We start from the raw sequence: 27,316 nt of genomic DNA on the forward strand, positions 1-27,316 counted from the left end.
GCTGTCCTCTCCACACCAGCTGAAGAGTGAATGTCCCAAAACACAGACGTTTCATCCCCTCTGTTGGGGCTGTGTGGCTGACTGGATAATGTGAGTTTTTTAGATAGCATATAGTGAGTGAAGAAGACAGTCTTTCTCTGGATGAAAAACTTGGGCTTTGTCATTAGGCAAAACCAAGTTGGAATCTTGATTTTCCTCTTCACCTTGCAGCCTTGGATGAGGTCAGGTTTTCAGTCTTCATTTTCTCAAGAGGATATACATATGCTGCTTAGGAAGGCTCTTGAGGATGGGATGTGGCCCCAATCCCAAAGTGCCCTGGGTGCTGACATACATGGCATGGCTTGATAGTGGGCAGCCATGTAGCTGCCAGTTCCTGTCCTTCCCCTCTGATTCATGCCTGTTGGATTCATGACTGGGAACTAGCCAGTCATTGGGTTGCCTCTTCCTGGCTAGTGATTGGTTTGAGAATGGACCTGTGACCCAATCAAAGCCTGTGAAAGTTTTAATACTTTGCTGGGGTAGTAGAGGGGAGACATGAATGGGAGAGGATATGAGCAGTTGCTGCTAGGGTCTCCTACTTGGGGACAGCCTGCCCAGGAGTGAGACCAGCCCAGAGAGTTGAAGGGAGGATTAAGTCACCACGGCATGACTGGTCCAAGGTGAGCCCTGTCCGAACTTTTCAGTTAAGCGAGCCAGTGGCTTCTTTTCTGAATGAGGCCTATTTGAGCTGGCTTTTCTGTTACTTGCAATCAAGAGTCTAGACAGAATCCGTCAAGTACAGTATGCTCCAGTCTCTGGCTTAGGCATCCTCTCCCGCTGCTCCAGCCGTGCTCCGTTGCTCATCAGGCAGCTCTTGAGCTGCTAGTGTACCCACACCTGGATAGCTCTCCCTCCCTTTTTTCTCCTTCCCTCCTCACTTCTTACCTGCCTCTCTGGGCTTTGGGCCCAGGGCACCTCCCCCAGGAAGGACAGTGCCAGCTATCTCAGGAGCACTGTCTTCTGGCTGTTCTGGTATCCTGGTCTGATCTTTCCCACAGCACCTTCAACCTGTCTGACATGCCTTATTGCACCCCCTTCCTCCCACACACGCACATTGATTGTTTTGCTGGTGCATAGTGAGCCCGTTCATTCTGTTAGGGTCAGTGACCAGTTTATGAACTGATGTGGGTCCATGTCTGATTTCAAACTATAGACGAACACAAGTAGTGCCTAACTGGGGAGGGTCAAATTGGGTTGAGGATAAGAGTTCAGGTTTGATGGGGCCTGGGCAGGGCAGCTGGGATGGCTGGGTCCCTGGAGGACTCTTTGTTCCTATTAGGACTACGTGGCCCTCTCCAGACCTTAGCCTTTTTGGGTCCTCCTGTAGTATGTGAGTTCTCTTGGAACTGTAGTGGCATAGTTAGCACTCAGGTACTGGGCCTGTCCCGTGTGTGCCCCATAGTTCTAGGGATCCTGGGGATCCTGGCAGAGAGTGACAGGACCCAGCGCTCTAGGTGTCGCCACACTTGTCTAGCCTCTTCAGTGGGCAGTGAGCCCTTCAGGCCCAGCCCTGTAGGAGAGCACAGGCTGCCTGCCTCGTCTCATGAGTGAGTCTCCAGCCAGGATGACTCCTCCCCACTGCAGGGGCTTCTGAACCCTGAGCACCTACTGTGCAGTGAGAGCAGCAGCTTCAGTCCTTCTTTTGCTTTTGTCTGCTTGGCCTTGAGGCAAATCACTTCCTGTTTCTGAGGCTCGGTCTCTTTATTTGTGGCTCGGGGCTATTGGAGCCATCACCTGGTAGTGGTGTCCTGAGAGGCTAAGCATGTCTGGTACAGTGCCCAGCTTCTGTTGAGTCACTGACCATGAGGGAACAGGTACTATCTGTGTGATAGGTGAACAAAAGAGGGAGGGAGGTTGTCCTTGCTGGAGGGCATGCAGAGGGGGGAGAATAATCCTATCAGTGACCAGAGACCTGCAGATGGAGTTCATAAAGGTTATTTTTAAATTTTGAGGCCTTAATAAAAAAAATAGGAGGACCAAAGCAGCAGCTCTTAAGGTGTCCTTGCTCTCTGCTAGGTATTATCCCATTTCTCCTCCCATAGAGGTGGCAGAGTCTTATTAGCAGGTTGAAGTAGCTAGTCACCTGGCCACTGCGTAGCTGAACTCAGAGCATTTGCTTTCATCATGAGATAACACTGCAAGCCTGCAGAGCGGGAGAGGGGTGTAAGAATCCCTGTGGAGGTCTTTCCTTCCTTCCAGAGCACTGCATGCTGATGGAGATGATCAGTGTGGTGATCACACACGCTGTCCAGTGTAGTGGCTCTGAGCCACACATGGATGGTGAGTACCTAATACACGTGTGGCTGGTAAGACCAAGGAATTGACATCTAAATTTCTATTTAATTTAATGACCACCTGAATTGGACAGCGAATTTCTGGGGCCTCAGATTACTTGTGCTTCAGTTAAGAGCTTGGGACTGTTACCTTTTTCCACATGGGACGTGGGGGAGTAGGTTGTACCTGGCCTAGCAGAGAGGTGTAGAATGGGGTTGCTGTCCCTTTCTGGCCACGCACTTGTCTCAACCCCTCTCCAGCTAGACAGCTCTGGTTTCTCTAATGTCTCTGAGTCTCTGAGCCATATCAGCTCCATTCATGAGGTCTTGTCTTAAGGAGAAGAAAGCCCCTTCTCATTTCTTAGGTTTGGGTTGATGAATGCAGTTAACAATCAAATAGAAATCCTTTGAGCCTCTTTCCTTAAAAAAAGAGAGAGAGAGAGAGAGAGACAGGTGGACAGACAGAAAGATAAAAAGAAAGTACTTAATATGCAGGGGTTTTGGAGTTAGACTCGGGGTTCAAATCTCTACTGCTCTGTCTCAGATGTTTGTCATGGGACAGTCACATCACATATTTGCTCTCAATCTCAAATTTGATGTCTATAAAATGAGAACAAAACAAGTCTTGCCTTAGTAAAGGGTACATCCTAGACACTGAACCATGTATAAGCCCCTCCCCACCTTTCTGGGAATGGGGGCAGGAACGGTTATTCCCCTGGATGAGTTTGTAGATATTTAACTTTGGTTTTCACAGATGCTGTTCTTTCTCAAAGATAGTCTTCCCTTTAGTGTGAGCAGTGAGCAGTTACCAGACAACATTGCATAATTTTACACATTTCTAAAAGCTCCCTGGGGGTGGGAAACAGGAAGAAATAGGTTGTAGAATAAAATCTGAGTCTTGTAGAACGCATGATGCACTTCTTTGGAAGAGGTGCTTTGGTTGGAACTCCCAGTCAGAATTAAAACCTGTCTGAACTTTTCTGAATCCCATTGTATTGCATTAGTAGATGCGGGTGGTCAAGATGTGAATTTGTGAGTGAAATAGCCTTTAGGAAACAATGTCCTTTCTGAATGGAGAGGGTATTCACAACTAACAGTCTCAAGATCTCAGAGACATTACCAGACAGAGAAATGTTGATGTGGTTAATAATCAGAAAATATACCTTGTACTCAGATGTGTGGGAAGAATGGCATTGGCAGGAAATCAAGACTCGAATCGAAGCTACCCTGTTGCTATTTTACATCTCTGAGTCCTTCTCCCACCCTGCTCACCTCATCCCACACCACCCTGCTGCAGGAACAGGGGATCCAGGAGCTATTTCATACTTCACTCTTTTGAAAAATTTTTATGTAGGGAGAGGCATAGCCACGTTGGTGTCCTTTGATCTAGTCATTTTACTCCTAGGAATCTATTAACAGGTACATGATAATTTTAATGACAATGTTAATAGATACATTCACATAATAATGATTGTTGATGTTATTAATTTAACGGCATGGGAGAAGCTTAGGAAACACGGTGCATGTACAGAGTCAGGTAGCATAGAGCTGTGAAGAACAGACCTAAAAGCTCTCTGGGGGATCCCTGGGTGGCGCAGCAGTTTAGCGCCTGCCTTTGGCTCAGGGCGCAATCCTGGAGACCCGGGATCGAGTCCCAGGTCGGGCTCCCGGTGCATGGAGCCTGCTTCTCCCTCTGCCTGTGTCTCTGCCTCTCTCTCTCTCACTGTGTGCCTATCATAAATAAATAAATAAATAAATAAATAAATAAATAAATAAATAAATAAATAAAATTAAAAAAAAAGAAGCTCTCTGGAAAAATGGACAAGTCTTGCCATGATGAAGGAGTATTTTTGTCAGACAAACACAGCTTAGGAAGGCACAAAAACTAGAGCTTTAGATAAAATGAGAACCACTTGTATTGGGGCAGTAGGAACACTTTTTGTTTTTGTTTTTCCTATGCTCCATTGTCTTTTTAATTAAACAGTAAAAAAATGAAAATAAAAAGTAGACTGCCTTAGTCTGAAGAGCACTTGAGAACTATTGAGAGCAATCAGATATGGAGTGGGCATGGGGCTGGTGTACTGCAACCAGTGGAGAGGATAGTTATTACTCATACATATCCAGGAGGTTTAGAGCAATGGTGTGCAATGCTTTGCTCTGGTCAGGGCCACTAGTCCTGTTCTTCATGTAAAATAGTAAATTACACAGCCCTCTTTCTTATCCATTCTCTGTACCAGTTGTTTCACAGATTGCTTTCTTTGATTTTTGCTGAACTTTTGTATCTGTAGTCAGCTTATGAGTGTAGTTCTGACATGGATGTCAGTTGATAGTTTTGTTTATTATTATTATTTTAAGATTTTATTTATTTTCATGAGAGACACACACAGAGAGGCAGAGACATAGGCAGAGGGAGAAACAAGGCTCCCTGCAGGGAGCCCGATGTGGGACTCGATCCCAGACTCAATCCTAGACTTGATCCCTGAGCGTGACACTCAACTACTGAGCCACCCAGGCTGTGTATTTTACTATTCATAAACTGCAGGGTACCTATCCTGAATATCAGAGTAAAATGTATAAACCAACCTGTGTATGTATATGAATACTTTTCTTTTTCCCCAGAAAAGCCAATTGCCAAACGTTTACTGGCACACCACAGGGTAAATTAGAGTACATTACTTCAAAGAACCTGAAATAAAGTTTGAAAGAAACAGAAATCTATTTGCATAATTACTGTATTTCAACATTACATACAAATTGAAAAGAAGGAAGAACCTGGATTCATAGATATGGCAACTCTTGTCAATTACTGAATGTTTACTAAAAATTGGCTGTCCCAATAGTTTTGTTTATGTTAATGCTGAATCAGATAATTTTCAGGTACTGGAAGGATATGTTCTTGTTTGTGCTATTCCCCTTTTTTTAAAACAATTTTTAACAGATTTTACTTATTTGAGAGAGAGAACGTGCACACAAGGGTGTGCTCAGAGGGGGAAGAAGAGAGGGAGAAACAGACTCCTTGCTGAGCCTGGAGCCTGACACGGGGCTCCGTCCCAGGACTCTGAGATCATGATCTGAGCTGAAGGCAGACACTTAACCAATTGGGCCACCCAGGCACCCCTGGTTTGTGCTGTTCCTAATGTAGTGGCTATAGGCATGACACACTTAAATTTAATCTGTATTATTAACATTTTCTCCATCACTTTCTTAAATCTAAATTCCAGGGGTTGGCAAACTATTTCTGTAAAGGGCCAGATGGTAAATATTTTGAGCCATAGTCTGTCACAACTCTGCCTTTATTTATAGCATAGAAGCAGCCATAGACAGTATGGGAATGGATGGTTAAACTGTGTTCTGATAAAACTTTATATGGCTATATTCATGTTACTTTAATTTCATTGTGATAAAAAGTATATAAAATGAAAAAAAAAAATCCTGTATTTACAAAAACAGACATTGGACTAGATATGGCCCAGGAGTGAATGAAACCCTGATTTGTAGTGTTTGCCAATTTCCATGGTGTAAATACTTCCACTGTGGCTGATTTCCAGACACTAACATGATGTCATCACACATGGAGTTGGAAAGAGATGCTTCAGTAGCACATATTCTCCCTGCAGATAACAGTAGTCATAAATAAACTAAAAAAAAATCTAGATAATAGTAATGTGGCAAAATAAGTAGGAAGTGATGAGTTGTATTTTATCACCTTTTTTTAAAAAATATTTTATTGGGATCCCTGGGTGGCGCAGTGGTTTGGCGCCTGCCTTTGGCCCAGGGCGCGATCCTGGAGACCTGGGATCGAGTCCCACGTCGGGCTCCCAGTGCATGGAGCCTGCTTCTCCCTCTGCCTGTGTCTCTGCCTCTCTCTCTCTCTGTGACTATCATAAATAAATAAAAATTTTTAAAAAAGACTATAACTGCACCATTTCTACAAGCGTTTAAAAAAAATTTTTATTTACTTATTTGACAGAGAGCTAGAGGGAGAGCACAAGCAAGGGGAACAGCACAGGGAGAGGGAGAAGCAAGCACTCTATTCAGCAGGGAGCCTGATGCGGGGCTCGATCCCAGGCCACTGGAGTCATGACCTGAGCTGAAGGCAGATGCTTAACTAACTGAGCCACCCAGACACCCCATCACCTTTGTTTTCAGTACAACTTGTTATGAGTCTCTATCATTGCATTTTTCACTGTGTTGTGTTTAATAGCTGGTTCCCAAGATTCCTGAAAGCTTCATCCCAGGCTTTCATGAGTTGGTGTGAGCTGGCTCCGGCACAGTCCTGGATAGAGTCCTTCCACCTAGCCAGTGTGGACCCTGGCTGCAGGGCAAAGCAGTCCAGGAAGAGCAGAAGTATTGGTATGTGTGCAAATGGAGATATGGGCTCTAGGCCACAGGCTTTTTGTCCAAGATGGCATCACTGCCTTTTCAACTGGCTGTTGGGGTTGTTCTCTTGGTTCAGAGGCTGTGCTCAGATCCCATCAGGGGCATGTGGTTAGCCAGCTGCCCTGAAGGTAGGGCAGGGCCAAAACTCTGCTCCAGATCCTGTGCCATTCTGGTTCTTTGTGGCCCCTGGGACGGAGGTTCCCATCTCTCCTGGCCAGCCGTCAGAGGAAGCGTTCCTGTAACATGGCACATGATTATAGCTTTTGGTACACTCACATTGTCCCGTTAGCCTGTCTGTTGCCCGCCTTCCCCAACACGTGTGGAAGTCTCACAAGCTCTGTCTGCTTCCTGACTTCCTCTTCACCACGTGCACAATACATTTTTATTTTCCCCGTAAATAGATAGCTGCTGAATGAACGCTCGTGTCTGTTCTCTGCTGGCTGCAGTAGTTGGCAGTGTGCAGTCCAGATGGGCTTGGGCTCCCACGTCCAAGGTTTTCCTGATGTTAGAGACAGGCATTCCTTCTGAGTGTGTACAGGGTGCCCTCCCCACTGAAAAAAGCAGCTCCATGTTCTGACTGCTTTCTCCTCCCAGTCAAGGTATCACTGTTAACCTTACCTGTGGGCCATAAAAGTTGCTCTAGGTTTCAGTATGGCTAATGCTATATTTGTTTCTGCTCCCTCAAAAAAGGAAAGAATGTAACCCAAGCTCAGTGCATCTTGACACTGCCATGTGCTGGTATGGGCCTTGTTTACAGGGCGAGACAGCTTTGGAGAGTCCAGAGGCTCAGTGGTTTCTCCCCTGCTGGCCAGAGGGGCCCAGCATTCCTGCTTTATGGAGAGTCACACTGCCAGGTCAGTGAGGTAGAAGGACTGGCCCAGCTTGGAAACCTGTGTCATTCCTAATTAGATGAAAGTGTTTGTACTTTTGGGGACCCAGCCTCAAAGCCATCAAATCCCTGGTCTTGTAGGGAGAAGGGAGGTAGCCGCCCCTGAGAAACCAATCCATGGCAGCCTCCAGGTGGGCCCAGGCCTGTAGAGCCCTACTACATCCACTAAGGATGAAGTAAAGCCTCCTGTGTGCTCTTTCAAGCTGCATGGTAGGTTAGTGATCTGATACTCATCCCTTTACAGGGAGGTGGAAATGAAGAAGTGTGTGAGTTAGGTGAGTGAGGAAGGAGGAAAGCTGACCCCACTGAATGACAGATTTGCTCAGAGTTGGGTAAGAAGACAAATGTGCAAGGGTGCTTTATTGCTAGGAGCCCCATGCAGCCTTCAGCTGTTGCTTTCAGAGGGGCTTTCATTTGCAGGGTGGGCCCTGTAGGTCCATCCTTCCCAGCGCTATGGAAGGTGGGCTAGTGCTCTTTTCCCTGGGCATCTTCCACCTCACCCCTTCCTCTGTCACTGCTTCCGATGTCTCCCTGCCCACCGCTCCGCTGGGCCTCTTGCCTTTCTGTTAGTGCCAACCAGCACCAGCTGGAGACTCTACTCCTAGAGTGCCTCAGCATTTTGGAGGTGCCACCTGTTGGCAGGGTGCCCTGTGCCAGTCCCTCCTGCGGCTGCTCTCGCTGTGTTGGGAGAGATGTGTGGAGATGGACTGTAGGTGGGTGCTGGCAAAGGCCAGTGGAGTTTCCTGTGGAGGCAGGCCCCTGGGTCCCCCCCCCCCTTTTTTTTTTTTTAAAGATTTTACTTATTCGTGAGAGACACACACAGAGAGAGGCAGAGGGAGAAGCAAGCTCCATGCAGGGAGCTGGACATGGGACTCCATCCTGGGTCTCCAGGATCGGTCCCTGGGGTGAAGGCGGCGCTAAACTGCTGAGCCACCCGGGCTGCCCTCCCTCTTTTTTACATCCATTTCTTCTTTTTTATTCACTTGGTCATGTGGCCTTCAGACTACATCTCAGTCTGAGGACCCTAGGGTCTCACCCAAGTCCCGCCCATGCTGGTGTCTTAAACTCTGTGTGAGCTGCGTCACTTTGGGCAGGAATCTCGTTTCTGAGTCTCCTGTTTCTGAATCTGTAAAAATGCACTATGTCAGTGCAGCTCTGGGACTTGTGAGACAATGCCCTTACAGTAGTGGCACAGTGTGTAGCCTACAGTAAACATAGGAGGTGGTGGTGTACGTGAGGCCTAGCTATGATTCATTGCCCTGACCCCATAGACAGGGAGACTATATTTCTTATCCTCCATACCAGGACGTTTTTAGAGTGAACTAGGCACTATTAAAAGTTACACTGGGCAACAGGTGTAAATGTGTATTCTGGCAAACCAGGTCTAGGGTCACCTTCCACACCCCACTGTCTCTGTTTGAAAGCTGATGTCCCTATGTGCAGTTCCTGCAAATTCAGAATGTCCCCTCTGCAGAACCAACTCTGGTGAATCACAGCCCTCCAGAATCTTGGCGACCTCCCCAGCCTGCACATCCAGGTGTAGCCTGTCCTCTTATGCTTTCCTTCGCCCTATCCTCTGCCTAAAATGTTGTGTTTTCTTTCCTTTTCACTAATCTGTTGGTACACAAGCAATAAGTACTTTTTTTTTTTTTTTTTTTTTTCTTTTTAATGTGTTTAAGCTACAGCTTTGGCCTCTTTGGCCTCTGTCACTGATGCAGTTTCTTCTGTCACTCTGGAGGGGAACCACTGTCGTGAGTCTGGAGTACGTCTTTGTGTGTAGAGATACATCCTAGAACACCATGCATGGTTTTTAAATAAATGCTGGCACACAAGTCTGTCATTTTGAAGGCAGCTCATTTCCCTCAGCATGTCTTGGCTCTTTGTTACATGTGAGTATAATTCATTCCTTTAACTGCAGCATAATATTCTGATAGTATCTGTTTCATTGTCATGGAACTGGCTTCCAGAGTTAATTAATAAAACAGTGCTATTTGAATATTTGTGTGCATGTTTCCACTGAGTCTATCAGACAGTAAAAGTGTAGAGTGCTGGGTTTCACAGTGACAGATGTGGTGGGGCAACTTCTGTGGGTGCCCTCTCCGGGCAGGGCAGGGCAGGGCAGAGCAGGCAGCTGCCACCACAGGGCCCTGTGAACCCCTCCCTCCTATTCTCTTTCTCAAAAGTTGGAGTTAGGTGTGAGAGGGCAGGTGCGGGTGGAGCTGGCATTGGCTCCAGGAGGCAGGCCTGGCTGAGCGCAAGGGCATGTCTGTCCCTGACACACAGAAGCTGCTAGTGTTAGGGCCTTGCTATTTTTCCCCGGGGAGACTGCTGAAGTCTGTTGCCTGGATCTTCTGCGGCTCCTGTCAGATATGACTTAAGCATTTAGAAAAGCCCTCAAGCACTCAGGAGCACATCTGGTTTAGCAGTAGCCCAGAGAGGTGATGATTGCAATGATTCCCGTTGCACAGATTGGGACCCTCAGCTGGCCAGCACTTGACCACGTGCCAGGCAGATTCTCAGACAATCCCATGGGAGGGTGATCCCCCCCACCCCCCGAGACACAGAAGCTGATGACCTTACAGTAGAAGGCTCTGGGTTCTATGCCCCACCTCTTTGCTCTTTTGGCTGCCCCATCCAGTTGCATATGCAGCGCTTGTCAGCCACAGTGCTGTGTGAGCATGAACAGGGTGACAGGGTGTAGTGGCTCAGGGCAGAAGAGGAGCAGAGGAATGACAGTGGATGAGGTGGATGGGGCGAGCCAGAGGAGGGGACTTGAGGGAGGGCAGTCCAAGCAGAAAGGACCTCCCAGGAGCTCAGGCGTGCTGAGGCTTCTTTCACTAGGGCCCCAAAGCTGTTTTTGAATGGAGTGTGGAAAGGTTGCTGGTGGAGCTGTGGGCGGATTGGGCTGGGAGACGTGGCATTTAGGTATGGCAACTGCTACCCTGGCCCCGGTGGGAGGAGAGAGGCTGTATGCCAGCCTTAGGATCTGTTCAGACATGGTTGAGGGGAGGGGATGGTTGGGGACAGTATCTGGTCCCAGGTGGTGTGTTGGATGTGAGGGAGACCATGTATTCTGCCCACCTTTGTGCACTCAGGGTATGAGGACTGTGAGGAATGAGGTGTGTCCCTTTCAGTCACATTTTAGAGTCTCTGGGGCCAGGCCATGTCTTCCAGTTGGCCCCATTTGTCTCTCATGATTGGTGACAGAGTGGCGCATCTCAGGGTAAGTGAAACAGGATGATCCACAAGCAGTCTGTGCTCAAAACCTTGGGAAGTTAGCAAGCGTCACTGGGACATTGCCACAGTGGTTCCCTGGCATCCAGCTGCAGGGCCTCCCTTCCTGCCCTGTCCCTCTCCTCAGGCAGGCCCTGAGCCCCTGGGACCTGCCTCAGGGCCCCCCCGCCCCCTTATCTCACATCCACCCTATCTTGCCTGTCATCATCTCTGTGGGGCTGGCTAGCACCTACAGATTTTCTCTCTGCTTCAGCTGTGAGTTCTCCACCAGGTAGCTGGATCCAGCTATTTAAAACTGTAGTTTGATCTGTGTCACTCCTTGCTCTGAGCATGGCGTGGCCCCCCTCTTACTCTTACCTGGTATTCTCTGTAATCGTGCTGCTGTGTGCTCCTGGTCTGGCCTACAGACTGCTGTGCACTCTTCAGGCCTCCTCCAGAGACAGACTCCATCCTGCTCCTTAGAGGCCTCAGAATACTCTGAATATCCCAGAGCCCTGCCTGCTTGCCCAGCCACACTGGGAGTGCCTTCAAGGCCACGCTGTGCTGTATCTGTGTATTTCTGTGAGAGGCAGTGGAGCATGTGGTGAAGAGCCAGGTTTTGGTTGCCAAGCTGCCAGAGCTCCAAACCCAGCTGTGTGACCTCAGACAGAATAAGTGACCTCATTGTGCCTTAACTTCCTCCCTGTAGAAAGGGGCTGACAGAGCCTGACCCCTTTGGACAATAATTTGTAGAGCTATGTATAAGAATTTCTTTTCTTTTTTCTATTTTTTTTGTGTGTAGTAAGAATTTCTTTTCTTTTTTAATTAATTTATTTATTTATGATAGTCACACAGAGAGAGAGAGAGAGGCAGAGACACAGGCAGAGGGAGAAGCAGGCTCCATGCACCGGGAGCCCGATGTGGGAGTCAGTCCGGGTCTCCAAGATCGCGCCCTGGGCCAAAGGCAGGCGCCAACCACTGCACAACCCAGGGATCCCCTGTAGTAAGAATTTCTTCATCAAGTAGTGCCTAATTGGCCTTACCGAGGCTCTTTATAGCGCATCTTCCAGGCAGAGCTCCCACAACGAGCAGCGCCTGCAGGCTTATCACTAGGAATGACAGACTGGGGAGAGGGGTACCCAGGGACCTCCTCATGCTTGGTGGGAGAGCACTATCAGAGTTGCAGTGAAAGGAAGCCTTGGAAGCAAGGAACCTGGGGAGCTGGTCGGGGCTTAGGAACAGGGCCAAGACTTCCTGACAGGGCCTCTGGGGTCTGGTGGTGTGTGCATGCGTGTGTGTGTGTGTGTGTGTGTGTGTGTATTTGTTTCAGAGTCTTGGTCAGGCACTCAGACGCAGGGGCCCCGTTTAGGTGTTATTGGCAGACGTGCAGTTAAAGGAATCCAGTTAGGGGAGGGGGAGATTGCTGGATTTAACTGAAGAGGATAGGCCAGGCTACCCCTGCACCCTTAAGCTCTGGGTTAAAGAAGATTCTGAGGCCAGATCCAGTTTCAGGAGCAAAGGGCCCTGGTCAATGATCAGCGAAGGGGAGGCAGGGTATATCTGCTGTTCCTTCAGTCAGCCTGGTGGGAACCCAGTGTTACACCAAGAGGGAGGCAGAAGCAAAGCTGGTGCCCCTATGGCAAGTGGTGGGTAGTGCCCTTTGGTAGAGCTACATATAGGACCCCAGGGTGTGGGTTTTGTACACACTGCAGTCCTCAGAACACTTATGAGCTGGATGGTGCTGTCCCCTCAAGGCACAGACGAAGCCTGAAACAGCTGACCCTGCCCCATGGCAGAGTGCTACAGCAGAGCCCCAGTTCCAGCCCAAGGCTGAGGGAAGCAGTGTCAGCAACATGTGGAAGGGCTCTGGGCACATGGACAGATGGACATTAGGGACTTTGGCCAAGGGACTCAGATGGGCTCAGGACACTTCTTCAGGTGTGATGGGAACTGCAGCTCAACTCCGTCCCCTCCACTGCATACCCTTGGGGCACCCCAACATCTATGGACCAAGCCAAGCTTGGAGTTCCCAAATCAGTGTCTGGCACAGCAGACCCCTGCCTACTTCTTTCTCCTGGCCTCACAGTTCCCCTTACCTCCCCCTATTTTGTGTCTATGCATGCTTGGGGCTCTGCGCACCCCCCCTACCCCCGTTTTTCCCTCCTGAGCCTCATGCTCATGAAGGCCACTCTGCAGTGCCTTCCCTGGAGCCCTGCTTGGTGCACTCACTTGTCTCCACCACCAGAATATGGGCTTCTATGAGCCAGGGCTTGAGAATAATCCCCTACCCTACCCCAACACAGAATCTGGCACATAGCAGGCACTGCACCAGGATTAGATGAATGCCTGCCACCCTCAGAGGGGGCGCCAACCAAAGTCCTAGAGAAACAGGGAGGAGTGAGAAGATCCCCTCGTCAGGAGTTTGGCAGAAGCAAAAATGCAGCAGTGTTTGAGTGGTTCTTCTCTGGCTCCCGCCACCTTACTGTGGGGTTCAGGGCCAGAAAAAGTGTTGAGTAGAAGCACGGTCCTGCCCTTCCCTCTAGTTGCTGCTGCAGTCCCATTCTTCTGCTTCCTGCAGGGCCTGGAGATACTTTACGTCGTATTTACAATCTTTTTTTGTGAGATGCGTGGAATCTGTTTTGGAGGAACAGAGACTCAAGCTTATCTGTGAGTTCCAGAGACCACCAGTAAATAAAGGCTGTGGGCTGGGGGATCAGTATTGCCTGCCATACAGAAGGGCTTTATAGGTTTGTTGGAGGTAAATATATTTTATTTTGATAGCTGTGCATTTATTGTAATGGTACTAGAAAAAATACAACCTGCTTCCCAGAGCCCAGGCATTATTGCTTAGAAAAAGAGTGAAGTGGGAAAAATGTAAAGGGCAAGCCATCAGGTGGCACTTGGAACCCTGAACTGACTAGCAATCTCTTTTTGAGGCTTCTTCTGCTTCAGGGCTCAGGGGAGCATGGACTCCTTCCAGGGGCTTCTTGGGAATATTTGTGGGGCTCAGGAAGTTTGAGTGGGACCCAGGATTTGGTATCAGTTGTTTTTACAGTTGATGTACTATATTTTTTGTATTACTTCGGATTTGTTTATTGAAGTTGTTAGATTTCTGTTCATCAGTGGTGTCTGTTCTATCTGATATGTTTGTCATCTTAGCACATTTCCCCTCTTACGGTTAGTCTTACTGCTTTTTTACAGGTGATCAGCATAGCTTGGGAGGCCTGATATGCTGGTGTCAGAAGTGAGGTCATCTTCATCATTTATCATTTGTGTCGCAGGTGGCCTGGGAGCTGTGGACCTATGGGGTCTCAGGGCATCAAGCTAGGGGCCTTAGCTCTGGAACAGACCAAGAGACTGGGACTGTTGTCTAGTGCCATGCAGCTTGCACAGTTCAGCTGTCAGAGGGTGTGCAGAGGATGCTGATTGTAGTTGTGACTTCTCAGTGGGTAACAAATTTCACAAATTTTATTTGCTGTGTTGGGAGAGAGAAAAACAGGATTCTAGTGTGAAGACTAGGAGGCAGGCCGGGCCCATTCACCATTGTGTTCCCAGAACCCACATGGGATCTGGATCAGAGAGATAGTTGGTGTTTGGATTGGCCTGGGGCTATGGGACCAGCCTGGGCTCTGGGAGCATCAAGGAGGCAACTTGAAAACAGCCTCAGAAAGTGGCCATGTGGTGATGCTGCAGGACTATGGGACAGCTGATGGTTGAGGCCTCCAGGTAGCCCACGCAGTCAGGGGCACTTCTGTGTGCCAGTAGGAACTGGAGAGGGCGGACTCCGGGAAGGTGGTTTCAGTGTGGTTTCTCCAGGGTTTTCCAGTGTCAGTTTTTGAGAATGAACTTGTCTTAATGCTTGCCTATGCGTGATTGTCTTAATTCATTGCTTCCAGTTTCTAATCTTAAACATATGGATATTAAACAATAGTGGGAAGTTGACTTCTTACTTCCAAAGAAAGAGATTGCCAAAATAGACTTTAAAAAGTAGAAACATTAGAGAATTTTTTATTGCAGGACACAGTATATAGGGTAGAAGCACCAGAGCCCTTGCATTTGGAGTCAGGTGGGTGTGAGTTCAGATCTTACTTTAGCTCGTCTGGCCTTGGGCAAGTCCTTCTACTTTTGTAAGCCTCTGTGTCCTCATCTGTGAAATGAGAATTTTAGTTTTTATTATTTTAAGTTTTAAGATTTTATTTGAGTGCACCTGTGTGGCTCAGTGGTTGAGCATCTGTCTTTGGCTCACATCATAATCCTGGGGTTCTGGGATGGAGTCCTGCATCAGGCTCCCTGCAGGAGCTTGCTTCTCCCTCTGCCTATGTCTCTGTCTCTCTCTGTCTCCCATGAATAAATAAAATCTTAAATGCAACCACAACCACTGCATCAAATCTTAAAAAAATTTTTTTTGGAGAGAGAATGAGTGAGAGAGCACAAGCTGGGGGAGGGGCATAGGGAGAAGGAGAAGCAGACTCCTCGCTGATCAGGGAGCAACAAGGGGTTCCATCCCAGAACCCTGGGATCCATGACCTGAGCAGAAGGCAGAAGATGCTGAGTGGCCTGAGCCACTCAGGCGCCCCTGTGAAATGAGAATTAAACTTGCCTTCAAAGCTGCTCTGAATAGAGATTGTGATCATCAGCCTGTAGTGCTGGGGACATAGACTGGAATGGTGGCTGGGGTTGTCATCCCATGTGATCATCAGCCTGTAGTGCTGGGGACATAGACTGGAATGGTGGCTGGGGTTGTCATCCCAGGCTGTGGCTCACCTACTGTACAGATCCTAAAAGTACCCAGAGCTTCTGGAGAAAGAGCCAGACACTGCCACCATCTAGGTGTGATGTATGGTGGACATGCTCAAGGGCTCATGCCTGCTTTCTTCATGGGCCTGAGGGTACTTGTTAACTCTGACATTCTCTATCACATGGGCACAAAAGGACCAGCTTCTTGATGCACAGTGTGCAGGATGTAGACCTCACGGTGGGGTTTCCGTCCTCTTGTGGGTTTGAGTCTGCATAGCCTCAGGCTGGCCCAGTTCATGGCTAGTTGTTTTCAGGTTTGGGGTTGTAGCATGGTGTGCCACACAAGGGTCACGGGCTGAGAGTTGGGGCCAACAGGAAGGGACAACAAGTCATACCCTGTTCAGAGCCTCACTTGCCCAAGACACCCAGAGGAGTCTCTAGAAATCCCATCCCAAGTCCTGTTGCCCCATTCTTTTTTGAAGGAGTAGAAGAGAGTGATGTCAAGGTAGGGCTATATCTCCTGTTACTTCTGCTTCAAGCCTCCTGGCCTGCCCAGATTCCCAGGAATGTCCCCAGCCCTGTACCATCGTGTTCATGTGGGTATGTCATTGCCCTCCTGAGTAGAGTGACAGTCTCATTGATAATGTGCCTGTCTCCCCAACAGCTGGGTGGTGGGAGTCCAGTTCTCTCTGTATGTCTGTGCTGGCAGGTGGCTTCAGTGCCAGACCTGGAGGATCACTTGCACTGGGTCCTCTTTCCCTTGCCTTCTGGCAGTCACATCTGGAGACACACTGTCATACTCTTGCAGAGTTGATGGATAGATGAAATGGGCAGGCTAACAGCCGTGAAGCCTGTGTGCGGTTTTGCCAGGCAGGTGAGGCAAGTGAGCCCACCTCTCTGGGAGGCTTTGCTTTCTTACTCCCCTTGGCAATGGGATCACTGGATTGTGTAAACTGAGAGTCAGAAGTATTTGGGGCAGTATCAGTTGCTAGCAAATTTTAATACCGGGGAGTTATTCCTAAGGCAAAAAAAAAAGAGAGAGAGAGAGAGAAGGAAGTTGCATGTGTGAAGACCTTCACTTCGATATTGGTTGGAATAGGAGAACATGGAAGGAGATGGAATGTCCAGCAGTTGGAGACGGTGAAGGGAATTCATTGATGAAACATTGAGCTGTTAAACATCATCATTATAAAGATTATATGGCAACAGGAGAAAATAAGGGTTAAATGAAAAGAGAAAATAGCATATATAATGCAGTTTCAACTGCGTCATTTTTGGCTTGCTCAGGACAACTACGGGAAAGTCACCCACAGAAACATTGCCATGGCTCAGGTCAGTGGAATTGCAAGGGGCTCAGGGGAGACAGTGCCACAGAGTTTGGCCTTTGGGGTTGGACCTGAGCCATGTCAGTATCTACCTCTTGGGCTGTCGGAAGTTTGAAGAAACACGTGACAAAGATGGGGGCTCAGAAGATGCTTTCAGAGGAGAGGAAAACCAAAGGGGATTAAGAGACTCGGTTTGGAAAGTTATGGAGCCATATGTAGTAGGCATGCTCAGACAAAGCACCTGTCACAGTTGGCTCAGGCCCACCACCATATCAGGGGGTTACAATGAGAGTATGAAGAAGGCATACTTGGGGTTTAATGTGGGGGGGTTTGTTTGGAGGTGCAGTGCCTGCCACAGGGAAGGGGAAAGGGAGCTGGCTAGTGGGCTTCAGGCTCGCCTGCCCCACCCATGCTGTTCCTCCGGGCACACAGGCCTTGCAGGAGCAGGGTCCATCGTGGGGTTGGGGAGTTGGCCAGTGGCCTGTGGACACCCTTTGAGGGTGCCTTTGAGATGCGAAGAAAAGCTGCCAGGTGGTTGGGTGGGAGATCCGTATGTCGCACCTGGACTTGCAGTGCAGATTTGGAGTTGCCTGAGGTGGGACTGTCCAGGAATGCCTGAGAAGTGGAGACAGAAGGAAAGGGTGTGGGGCTGGGGCTCAAGGAGCACTGGGTGGAAGGAGATGAGGCTGCAGAGGGGCTGCCTGGAGGGACTGCTGTGAGAGATGAGAGGAGGCAGGGCTGACAGCTCCCCAGTTTTTGGTGACAGGTTGCCTGGGCAGAGCCGTTTTGGTACAGTGACAGGTAGGGATCCTTTTTAATGTTACTGTAGGTTATAGTAAAATCTTGCCTTCTGTTTCCTCCTCTAGTTGTACTACAGCATTTTTTCTTGCTGTGGCCGACTGTGTTTGGTTACTCAACTTTACAGTGGGGATGAAAAGGGGAAAAAACAGACTTAAAACACATTAAGAAATAGATTTAAAATATTGAGGAAGTTATGTTAGCAGATGATACGTAGAAGGAAATACAGTGAAAAGCAAAATCGTCTCTGTTCCGAGTGCTGCTTAGCCGCCTTTGCCTGCCTGCATTTAAGACAAGGAAAAGCTGCAGTAGTGCTTCTCCTGGAGCCCAGCTGGGACCCTGCCTTCCTTGAACCTTGGTAAAGGAGACCTTGAGGCTCCCTGCAGGATTTTGTCCTGTGACACTCAGCCACAGGCGGGCTCCTGGTCTCAGGATCAGTTTTGCTGCCACTTTCCTTTCTGTGAGAGACAGGTAGTTTGGGGCAAGACAGGGAGTGCCACGGGAGTCCACTCCAGCCCAGTGAGCTGCTGTTGGGCTGTCAGGCTTTCTCCCCTTTTAGGCCTCCAGCAGAGAAGGTTGTTAGGAAGCAGTTGATTTGGCTCCTGGTGGCAAGTAGCCTCGGGAGCTGTGGTGACTCTCCATTGTGCCCTCATCTTCTCCCAGCAGCCATCCACTCGTCTGCCATGCCAAGCAGTGCCACCACCTTGCAGATGATGCTGTCACTGCTGTCCCCGAGTTACCACTGTGGCTGTGATGTTTGGTTTCCATGTTCCTTTTATGTCTGGCTTTGCAAAAACCTCACATGGTTTCTCTTCTCCCTCCTTATGTAACCCCTTGGAATAATTTCAGGGTTGCCAAGAAGGTAAGTTGGAGAAAATATTTGTGGTTATAGTAACTTCCAGGCCACTGTATTGAAAATGAAAGACTCTCCCCAAAGCCACTGAGTCCTGCTGAGCAAATATGTTTGTCTGGAGGAGTAACAAAGTCTGTGCCATCCCAGCCACGGCCTCAGGAGACAGGAACAGCTGGCTTCCTCCTGTTCTTGCCTTGGCTTTCCCTCTGCCTGTCCCCCTACCCTCCACCCCATCCCCAGACAATGGTGCCTTTTGCCTTGTTCTTCCTAGGGATGCTTGAAGACCACTGAAGAGTCACCTCCCTGTTCCCTTGACCCTCGGGAGGCGGGTGGTCAGCTAGAAATGGGACAAGGTATGTTTGCTTTCTGGACACCAACTTGGAGGCAGCAGATTCTGACTTGCCACAGAGGGAGACCTTTGAGATATTTGCGATATTGGAATAAACATGGTACCTATCAACGGAGGAAAGTAAAGTGGGGCCCTCATTCATCAATCCGTTTGTTCATTCATTTATTCACTCACTTTTCCAGTTCCTGTTATGTGCCAGGCGCTACTCTAGGCACTGAGGAAGCAACAGTAAACAAGACCAAGGTCCTTGCTCTTATGGAGCATACCTGCAGACAACAAGTAGGACAGTACACAACAAGCTGGAATGTTGTGTTGTGTGTGGGGGGAATGAGGGCTAGGAAAGAGAGAGCAGGCATGTGGGCCTCTCTCAGCTCACTCTCCCCTGCCCATCCACCCTCCCAGAAAAACCCAAGGTTAAGATGGTGTGTTGGCCTTACTTTCTGCGGTAGCAGTTACGGGAGGGGTGCCCGTTTCACCATGCCTTCCAGGTAGGTTCCTTGGCACCAGGTTCTTGGATCCATGAGATATTGCTGAGGGTTGTTGAAGTCCTTTCCTATTTGGGGACTTGTGCTTTTCTCCCTGCAGGTCATGGAACCTGGCAGTAGGTAGAGTTTGGATGGGTAGGAATCTGGCAGAAGCAACACCAGCTGGTCAAGTTCTGTGAGGGGTTCAGCTGTGTGACGTGTGTGAGTTACTTTAGTTGACTTGTGCTTTCAAAACTGAGTTTGGCGATGTTCTTAACAGCTGCTACCTTTTGAAACAGGTATATTCCTCCAAGGCAGGGTATGTAAGTAGTTGACTGGAACCTGGAAAGTTCTTCTCCCCTTATTTAGAGAATGTCACCAATGTTGTAATTGGTCATCAGCTCAGCCCACAGAAGCTACTTGGTCCTTGTTGGAGCTGAAGCAAAATTATTTCAGAAATGCTGGCTTTGTGGTTTGGAAGAGGGGAGATGCATTTTGGGGCAGGAGCTCTGGGAGTGGATGAGGCCTGGGCCCTGGCAGCCCTGGGGCATGGTGGAGGCTGCCCAGGTTATAGAGCTGGTGGTGACAGGTTCCACGTGTCATATGGGGTGAGTGGGTAAAGTTTGCTGCTCTTGGGCTCCTGTTTGGAAGGGACATGTGTAGTTTGATTTGCTAATGTCCGCTGAGGGGGACTGCCTGCGCACAGGGCTCTTCAGCCCTGCAGCCTGCGTTTGCCATGTGTTGTGGTTTCTGACAATGGGCACCACTGCTGGCTGGTGGCAGCACATCCCTCTCTTCCCCTCAGCCTGGCCGTCAACCATCCTTCCATTCTGTGATGGTTCATCTGGACCCTGTCACACCACATCTGGGCAGGGCTTTCCCTGGGGTTGTCATGAGATGGACAGGGTCCCACAGCTGGGCCCATTGGGCTCTGTGGGGAATGGATGTATGCACAGATTCTGCAGCCCGCCACTGGTGGGGCAGTACAATGACCTGCCTGGCCTGTGGATGTGTGAACTTGAGGATATCACATCCTTGTCCAAATTTAGGTTTGTCCTCAGGATTGGAGGAACCCTGTGCTCTGGAAAACAGGATGCTGCTGGTGGTGGTGGCATTACTGCTGGGGAGTATCTGAATGGGCTGGGCTGGGCACAAGGTGCCAGACAGAACCTTCTGCCTTGGGAAGGGTGGTTCTGTCCACCATCTCTCTGTTTGTGAATTTTCTCACAGGCTTATTCAAATGCATCTCTGATCTGGGAGGTCTGGACTTGAGTCAAGATTGTGCCTGTCCAAGCAGCTCTGGGTGACACTGGTGCTACTCAGCCCCAGGTCACACTTGAAAATAGTAAGGGTCTAGCTCACCTGTCTGGAGGGAAAGTCAAGATTTCAGACAAATTCAGTTACAGGAGGCTAATTCCCATTTGGAGAAAATCATGCAGAGCTAGGAGGGAAAAGAAGCAATTAGATAGATGCATGGAAGGTATTTTCATGTCAGGAGGATGGATACCAGGTTATTTCTCACACCACTGTTTGGGGGAAGAACAGATTGTCATTTGCCTAAGATTGATTCATTTCTCTCTCTCTCTCTCTCTCTCTCTCTCTCTCTCTCTCTTTCTTTCCTTTTTTCTTTCTTTCTCTCTCTCTCTCTCGTTTTCTCTCTCTCTTCCTCTCTTTCTTTTTTTCTCTTTTTCTTTTTCTCTTTCCTTTTCTTTCATGTGTATGTATGCCTAAGATATTCTGTAGATGTTTGTGGCCACTGGCCTTTCTCTCATTTGAGCATGGGAAATTGGCTCCCTCTCTTGGGTCTCCAGTAAAAGTATGACAAAACTTTGAGGGCAGGATGAGGAAGGCACATGTCCTTAAGTTCAGCCTTTGATGGCTGATGAGCCTTTTTTTTCACAACCTTTGAGACATTGTTATCCAGCTTCAGCCATAGTCTGTCCTCCTGAGGGCTGGGGCCCAGCTCTAAGCCACAGATCACCTGTTCTAAGCCGTAGTTCTGATACACAGTCTGTTGGATGTGCAGGTGTTTGCAGGGGCATGTAGAATGTCCTAGAAAGAAAAGCTGATATTTAGTGGTGCCTGCTGGAGCTGTTATATGCAACATTGGGTTTGTTGTTCAATCCTTATATCCCTTGGTTGCCCAGGCATGATAGTCCTCTTCATTTTACTGAGGGGAGAAGGTTCGGCCCCATCCTCCAGCCCCAGGGAGGGCTGAGCCCAGGTTGGGGGTCTTAATGCCTCCTCTGCAACAAAGAAGTGTTTCTACTCTCTGCCTACCACCACCCCTTCTTTTTCTGGGCTCTTGTTACATGTATCATTTGCTTCCACAGTAATTTACAGCTTTACTGAAGTATAATTGACATACAGTAAACTGTGTACATTAAAGGTGTGCAATTTGATATATTTTGACCTATATACATCTGAGAAACCATCCAATCAGGGTAATAACATATCCATCATTTCCAGAGGTTTCTTTTTGCCCCTTTGTAATCTTCCATCCAGCCCACCCTAGTCCCCATGCAACTGCTCATATGTTTTCTGTCACTGTAGAATTTGCTTGCCTTTTCTAGATTTTGTGAAATCATGCACTATGTACTATTTTATTTTGGTCTGGCCTCTTTCATTCTGCATATTTATTTTCAGATTCATGCATGTTGTATATATCAATAGCTCATTCTTTTTTGTTGCTGAGTATTAGTGCATTTTATGGGTATACTACAATTCATTTATCTACCCATGTGTTGATGGACTTTTGGGTTAAGAATCTGCCTGAAGGACTTCCAAGGTGGTTGTATGATGTTACACTCCCACCAGCAGTGTATGAGAATGTCATTTGCTCCACATCTTGGCCAGCATTTGGTATGGTCAGTCTTTTTCATTTTAGTCATTCTAATAGGTATGTAGTGATATCTTACGGTGATTTTAAGCATTTATCTAGTGACTAATATTGATGTGCATCTCTTCATGTGTTTATTTGCCATGCATCTCTCTTCTTTGATGAAAGACTTGAATATTCTTTTTTTTTTTTTTTTTAAGATTTTATTTATTTATTCATGAGAGACACAGAGAGAGAGGAAGAGACACTGGCAGAGGGAGAAGCAGGCTCCATGCAGGGAGCCCAACAATGGGACTTGATCCCGGGTCTCCAGGATCAGGCCCTGGGCTGAAGGCAGTGCTAAACTGAGCCACCCGGGCTGCCCTTGAATATTCATTCAAACCATTTTTCCATTTTTTTCCCCTTGGGTTCTTTGCCTAATCACTGAGTTGAGTTTTTTTTTTTTTTTTTTAATGTATTCTAGATGCATGTCCATTCTTAGATATATGATTCATTTATACATTTTCTGGCTTGCCTTTTTTTTTTTTAAAAAAATTTAAGTGTCGTGTTTTATTTATTTATTTATTTATTTATTTATTTTTTTTTTTTTTTTTTAAGTGTCGTGTTTTAAAGAGCAAAGATTTTCAATTTTGATGAAATCCAATTTATGTTTTCTCTAGATTTTGTGCCTTTTCTTTTGTACTTTTAGTTTTTCCCAAACCCAAGGTCACTAAGATTTTCCTCCTATGTTTTCTTCTAGATGGTCTATAGTTTTAATTAACTTTTATATTTACGTTTGTAATCCATTTGGTGTTAATATTTGTGTATCTTATAAGGTAGAGATTGAGGATTTTGTTTTTTATTTGTTGTTGTTGTTTGCATATGGCTGTCCAATTATTCTAGCACTATTTGTTGAAAGATCATTCACTGAATTATCTTAACACTTTTTTGTTAAGGATCAGTTGACCATGAATGTGTGGGTCTGTAAATGGACTCTGTTCTATTCCATTGATCTGTTTATCTGTCTTTAGTACCACATTGTCTTGATTATAATCTTCTGGTTTTCTTTTTTTCCAAATGTGTTGGCTATTCTAGGACTTCTGTGTGATTCCATATAGATTTTAAATCAACTTGTCAGTTTCACTCAAAGACCCTGCTGGAATTTTGATTGCAATTGCATTGAAGCTATATAGATGAGTTTGGGGAAGAAATGACATCTTAACACTCTTGACTCACTCTTGACTTTTCAATTGAAAAGATTTACTCAGTATATCTCTTCATTAATTGATGATTCTTTTAATTTTTCTCAGCCATGTTTTGCACTTTTCAATGTTGCACTTTTTGGTGTTGAACTCGTTCATGTCTTTTGTCAAATGTATTCCTAAGTACTTGCATATTTTTTAATTGCTATTATAAATGGAATTGGTTTTTTGAGATTTCATTTTTCTGAATGTTTGTTGCCTGCATATAAAAATACAGTCAGATTTCCTATTGAACTTGTATCCTGCCATCTTACTAATAAACTCACTTATTCTGGTAGCTTTTTTGTAGATGCTATAAGATTTTCCATATGGACTATTCTGTTATTTGTGAATAAACAGTTTTACTTCTTCTTTTGAATCTTGATGTCTCCCCCTCCCCCACTCTTTTCTTGCTTTATTACATTGGCTAGAATCTCCCGACAAGACTGAATGAATAGCAGTGGTGACCACATATCCTTGTCTTGCACCTGTGAGCGGGGGGACATAGAGTCATTCACCATCAAGTGTGATGTTAGCTCTGGGAATTGTTGAAGCACTTATCAGGCCAAAAAGGTTTCTCTTCTATTCCTAGTCTGCTGGAAGTTTTTTATCAGGAAAAAATGTCCAATTCTGTCAAACCTTTTTTCCATATCTTTTGAAATAAGCTAAGGCCTTTTCATTTTTGGCCTCTTAATATGACAGATTACATTGATTTTCAAATGTTATCTGCCTCCCTCACTTTAATTTCTAGTCTCCCTTACTTTGATAGCTTTTTCTTGGGTTAGGCACGAAGAGTTTCCTTATCCTCATTGTTCCATTGCCCTCCTTCAAGCCAGCTGTCTATTTCTGCCCAAGTTACCAGCATGACTTGTTAATGGCCTATTGCATGGAGTCAGACATGGGCTAACTGCATAGGATTAGCAGCTTAGATCAGTAATGAACCTGTGGCCAGATGTTTAATAGGTGCCCTGGCTTCCATCCTGGGGAAACAGCATAATACCTACTTTAGGGGTCTGTAGTTTCAGAAGAGACCATGGTATGGTAAGAGACAGATGCCCAGCACAGCACTGGCCAGCAATACCTAGGCAGTGGGTGCTGCCTGCCTGCTTATCCAGTAAGTTTAGAGCTTACTTTTCTTGAGGACACTGAGCTGTTGAGTGCTTCTTCCCTGGAACCTACAGAACCCTTGTCCTGCTCAGAACTGAACCCTGCCCAGGGCAGGAGTGTATGGACATGTTTCTCTGAGCTTTGAAACATAGTGCATGCTGTGTGTCTCAGAGATAGCCTGGGCTTGTGCAGCCCTCTCTGTGGGACCCTGAGAGGGTCTGTGCCACTGTGGGGGACCCAGGGGCTGACTCACCAATGTCTCCTCCTCTTCAACCCCAGCAGTTCTCTGGCATCTGTTTCTAGGCCAGGATGGCCTCATCCAGAAAAGCGTACAAGTTGTTAGCTTTACATTTAATTGAATGCTTATGAAGTGAACTCACCTGAGTAACCTGCCACCCAGGGCAAAGAATAGAGCATTTCCCGAGAAGCTACTCTTGTTCCCTTTCCCAGCAACTCCCCATCCGTTTTCCCTGGCTTTAGTCTTGCCTGCTTGGGAGCTTTCAATCCAATACAGAATGTATTCTTTTGTGCCTGGCTTTTTTACTGGACACTGTTTTGAGATTTATCTCTGATGTTGTGTGTAGCATAGTTTGTTCATTCTGCGCTGAATGGATCGACCATGATTTAGTCACTCATGATGCCAGTGATGGCCATTCAGGTGGTTTTTAGTTAGGGCTGTTCTGAATATGTTCTCCATGCATGGGTGTTCACGTTTCTGTTGGTATGTGCCTCAGAGTGAAATTGTTGGGTCGCAGGGTATGAATATCTATCCTTATACGATGTTTGACACAGAATGTACAACTCACCTTCCTGTTTCATGAGTGACTCTGTTCTTGGTTCTCTCCATGGCAGCCCCTGTTGCAGGAATGCCCGCTGAGAAAAGTCCCTGTGCCCAGTGGTTCCTCTAGCTCCACATGGAGCCTTGAGTTGCAGGGCAGCAGGTAGGGGGAGGAGTGGCCTTGGGGCTGATGCCTGCCAAGTGTAGGGGGTGACTTCTTTTTGAGTGCTGATAGGTGTGTCAGGCAGCATCCTGGGTGTCCATGTGTGTCTCTTGTTCCCCTTCCAGGAGCCTGTAGGAAGCCTCTGTCATCCTCCTACTTAGTGTCTGAGGGAACAGCTGAGTGGGCTGAATGGGTGGGTGGGATCAGAGCCATCTACTGATCTCTGGTGCTTTATGCCCTGGAGCACTCAGTATAGAGTTTATGGCCTAGCTGATGGCCACCACCCTGTGTAGGACAGGCACACCCACCCTTAATTATGTTTGTGGTGAGTTTGCGGGTCTGTCAGATTCCTATTTAAAAGGAGACAAGAGCTCCTTGATATTTAACCTGAGACTTGCCAAATGATTTACCCATTGTGGCCCCAACCCAGATTCTGGCAGTTCCTGTTGCTCTTTTCCTGTCCGCTCAGCTCAGAAGGGACATGGTGACCCTGTGGGAGTGCTCAGGAAAAGGAGAGCTACCAGACCCTGCATGTCATTTACATGTCAGTAACACTTTTACTGCTTACCTGGGGCATCCTGGACTTCATTTATGGTATGGTTACTTTTACCCAGCGTCCCATGGCAGCTTCTTCAAGTTCTGGGGCTAGTTCTGGTTTTGAGTCCCTCTGAGAGGGTATGTCTTGGTTCTCTACTATGTAATCCTTCTCTTCTAAAAGAGCTTGCTGGATGTTGCTGCAGTTCTGGGCTCCTTGCACCTGGGCTCCTGGCAGCTTAACTGAGCCTCAGTCATGATGTTCCCCCTATTGTGTCTGTCCTTGCCTCCGGCCATCCCTCAGGACTGGGCTATACATGCCTTCCTGCGTACTCTAGGCCTGCTGTAGTTGTTCAGAAAGCATTTGGTGACTTGTCAAGGGGAATTCTGGAATACCTTTGGCTCCCAGGATCTTTCAGCAGCCCAGGTTGGTGGACTGGTAGCCTGGTACCATGCTGGGCACTGTGCTGCCTGAAGGGATCTTAGAGACCACAGAGCAGACTGTTAGTGAACTTGCAGAGCCCACCTGACCTGGCCCCATAGGCAGAGTCTCTCAAGATGGTGGGCAGAATGCCATTCGGATTCTACAGAAATGATCTGTGGTTTTTCCAACATATTCCGCCCAGGCTTCCCTGTTGATGGAGGAGGAGCTGGACTGATTTGTGGTTGGTCTTGCTTAAGTCCGAGTTGGGCAGCGTTAGAGGCTAGGTTCAGCCCCACTGTATCTTTGTACAGCTCTATTGCCTGGCCCTTCTCTACCCAGCCCCACCACTGGGTGTTTCATTTGGCAGCACAGGAGCTCACTGTTGTCACCTTGATGTTTTACTTCACAGTCTTTTGGAGGTTGGCCCCTATCAGTTCCTAAAAAGCTGGCTGGTTCTCACTTTGGATTGCCTATATTCTGCATGCATGTGGGTCAAGCATTGTGTGCGCCCCTCTCGTGGGCATTGGTCCCTTCTGTATCTGTATTCTTACTGCGAGGATGGGAGAGGGAAGTCCTCACCTGACAATGAGTGCTGTCATCAGATGCTCTGCTGGTGAGACCCTTCTGTGAGCATGTATGGCAGAAAGGAAATGCTCTGCCTGGCTTTCTAATAGTTGTGTCAGTGCAGGAATGAACCAGTTCACAGATTACATATTGAGAGCTCTTGTGCTCTCAATATGTAATTCTCTAAAAGAGAATTGTGTGTGTCCTGTGGACCTGATTCAGAGGTCAGGAAAGTTTAAGTACATAGTTTTGTCGGAAAGAGCTACTGAGATAAATAGTAGTAGGGAGAGAGGGACAGTTTGGGTGCTGGGGCTGCAGGGAGAGTGCTACCTCTCCTCCCCTCCCCACATCCCCCTTCCCATCTGGT

At 47.5% G+C, this 27,316-nt stretch overlaps 1 protein-coding gene and 2 long non-coding RNA genes across 12 annotated transcripts in view; 1 reads left to right on the top strand and 2 right to left on the bottom strand.

Moving 5' to 3' along the window:
• The window catches only part of LOC144290377 (uncharacterized), a 131,938-nt gene that overhangs the window by 63,929 nt on the left and 40,693 nt on the right, over positions 1 to 27,316 (bottom strand). The gene's annotated exons all lie outside the window — the stretch shown is intronic.
• MED26 (mediator complex subunit 26) overlaps positions 1 to 27,316 on the top strand; it is a 54,119-nt gene that overhangs the window by 11,575 nt on the left and 15,228 nt on the right. Inside the window, exon 2 of one of the 4 annotated variants that reach the window (XM_077859520.1) lies at positions 18,779 to 18,860. The exons of the other annotated variants lie outside the window; for them this stretch is intronic. The gene's annotated coding sequence lies outside the window, so the exon portion shown is untranslated. The remainder of the gene's footprint in view (positions 1 to 18,778; positions 18,861 to 27,316) is intronic. 4 annotated transcript variants of the gene reach the window in all.
• Positions 5,588 to 11,442, bottom strand: LOC144290369 (uncharacterized). Its single transcript, XR_013358064.1, has 2 exons — positions 11,173 to 11,442; positions 5,588 to 5,923 (listed from the first exon to the last, which is right to left on the bottom strand). It is a non-coding gene; the product is annotated as an uncharacterized LOC144290369 (long non-coding RNA).

This window comes from Canis aureus, chromosome 19, assembly GCF_053574225.1.
Source record: "Canis aureus isolate CA01 chromosome 19, VMU_Caureus_v.1.0, whole genome shotgun sequence".
Taxonomy (NCBI): Eukaryota; Metazoa; Chordata; class Mammalia; order Carnivora; family Canidae; genus Canis; species Canis aureus.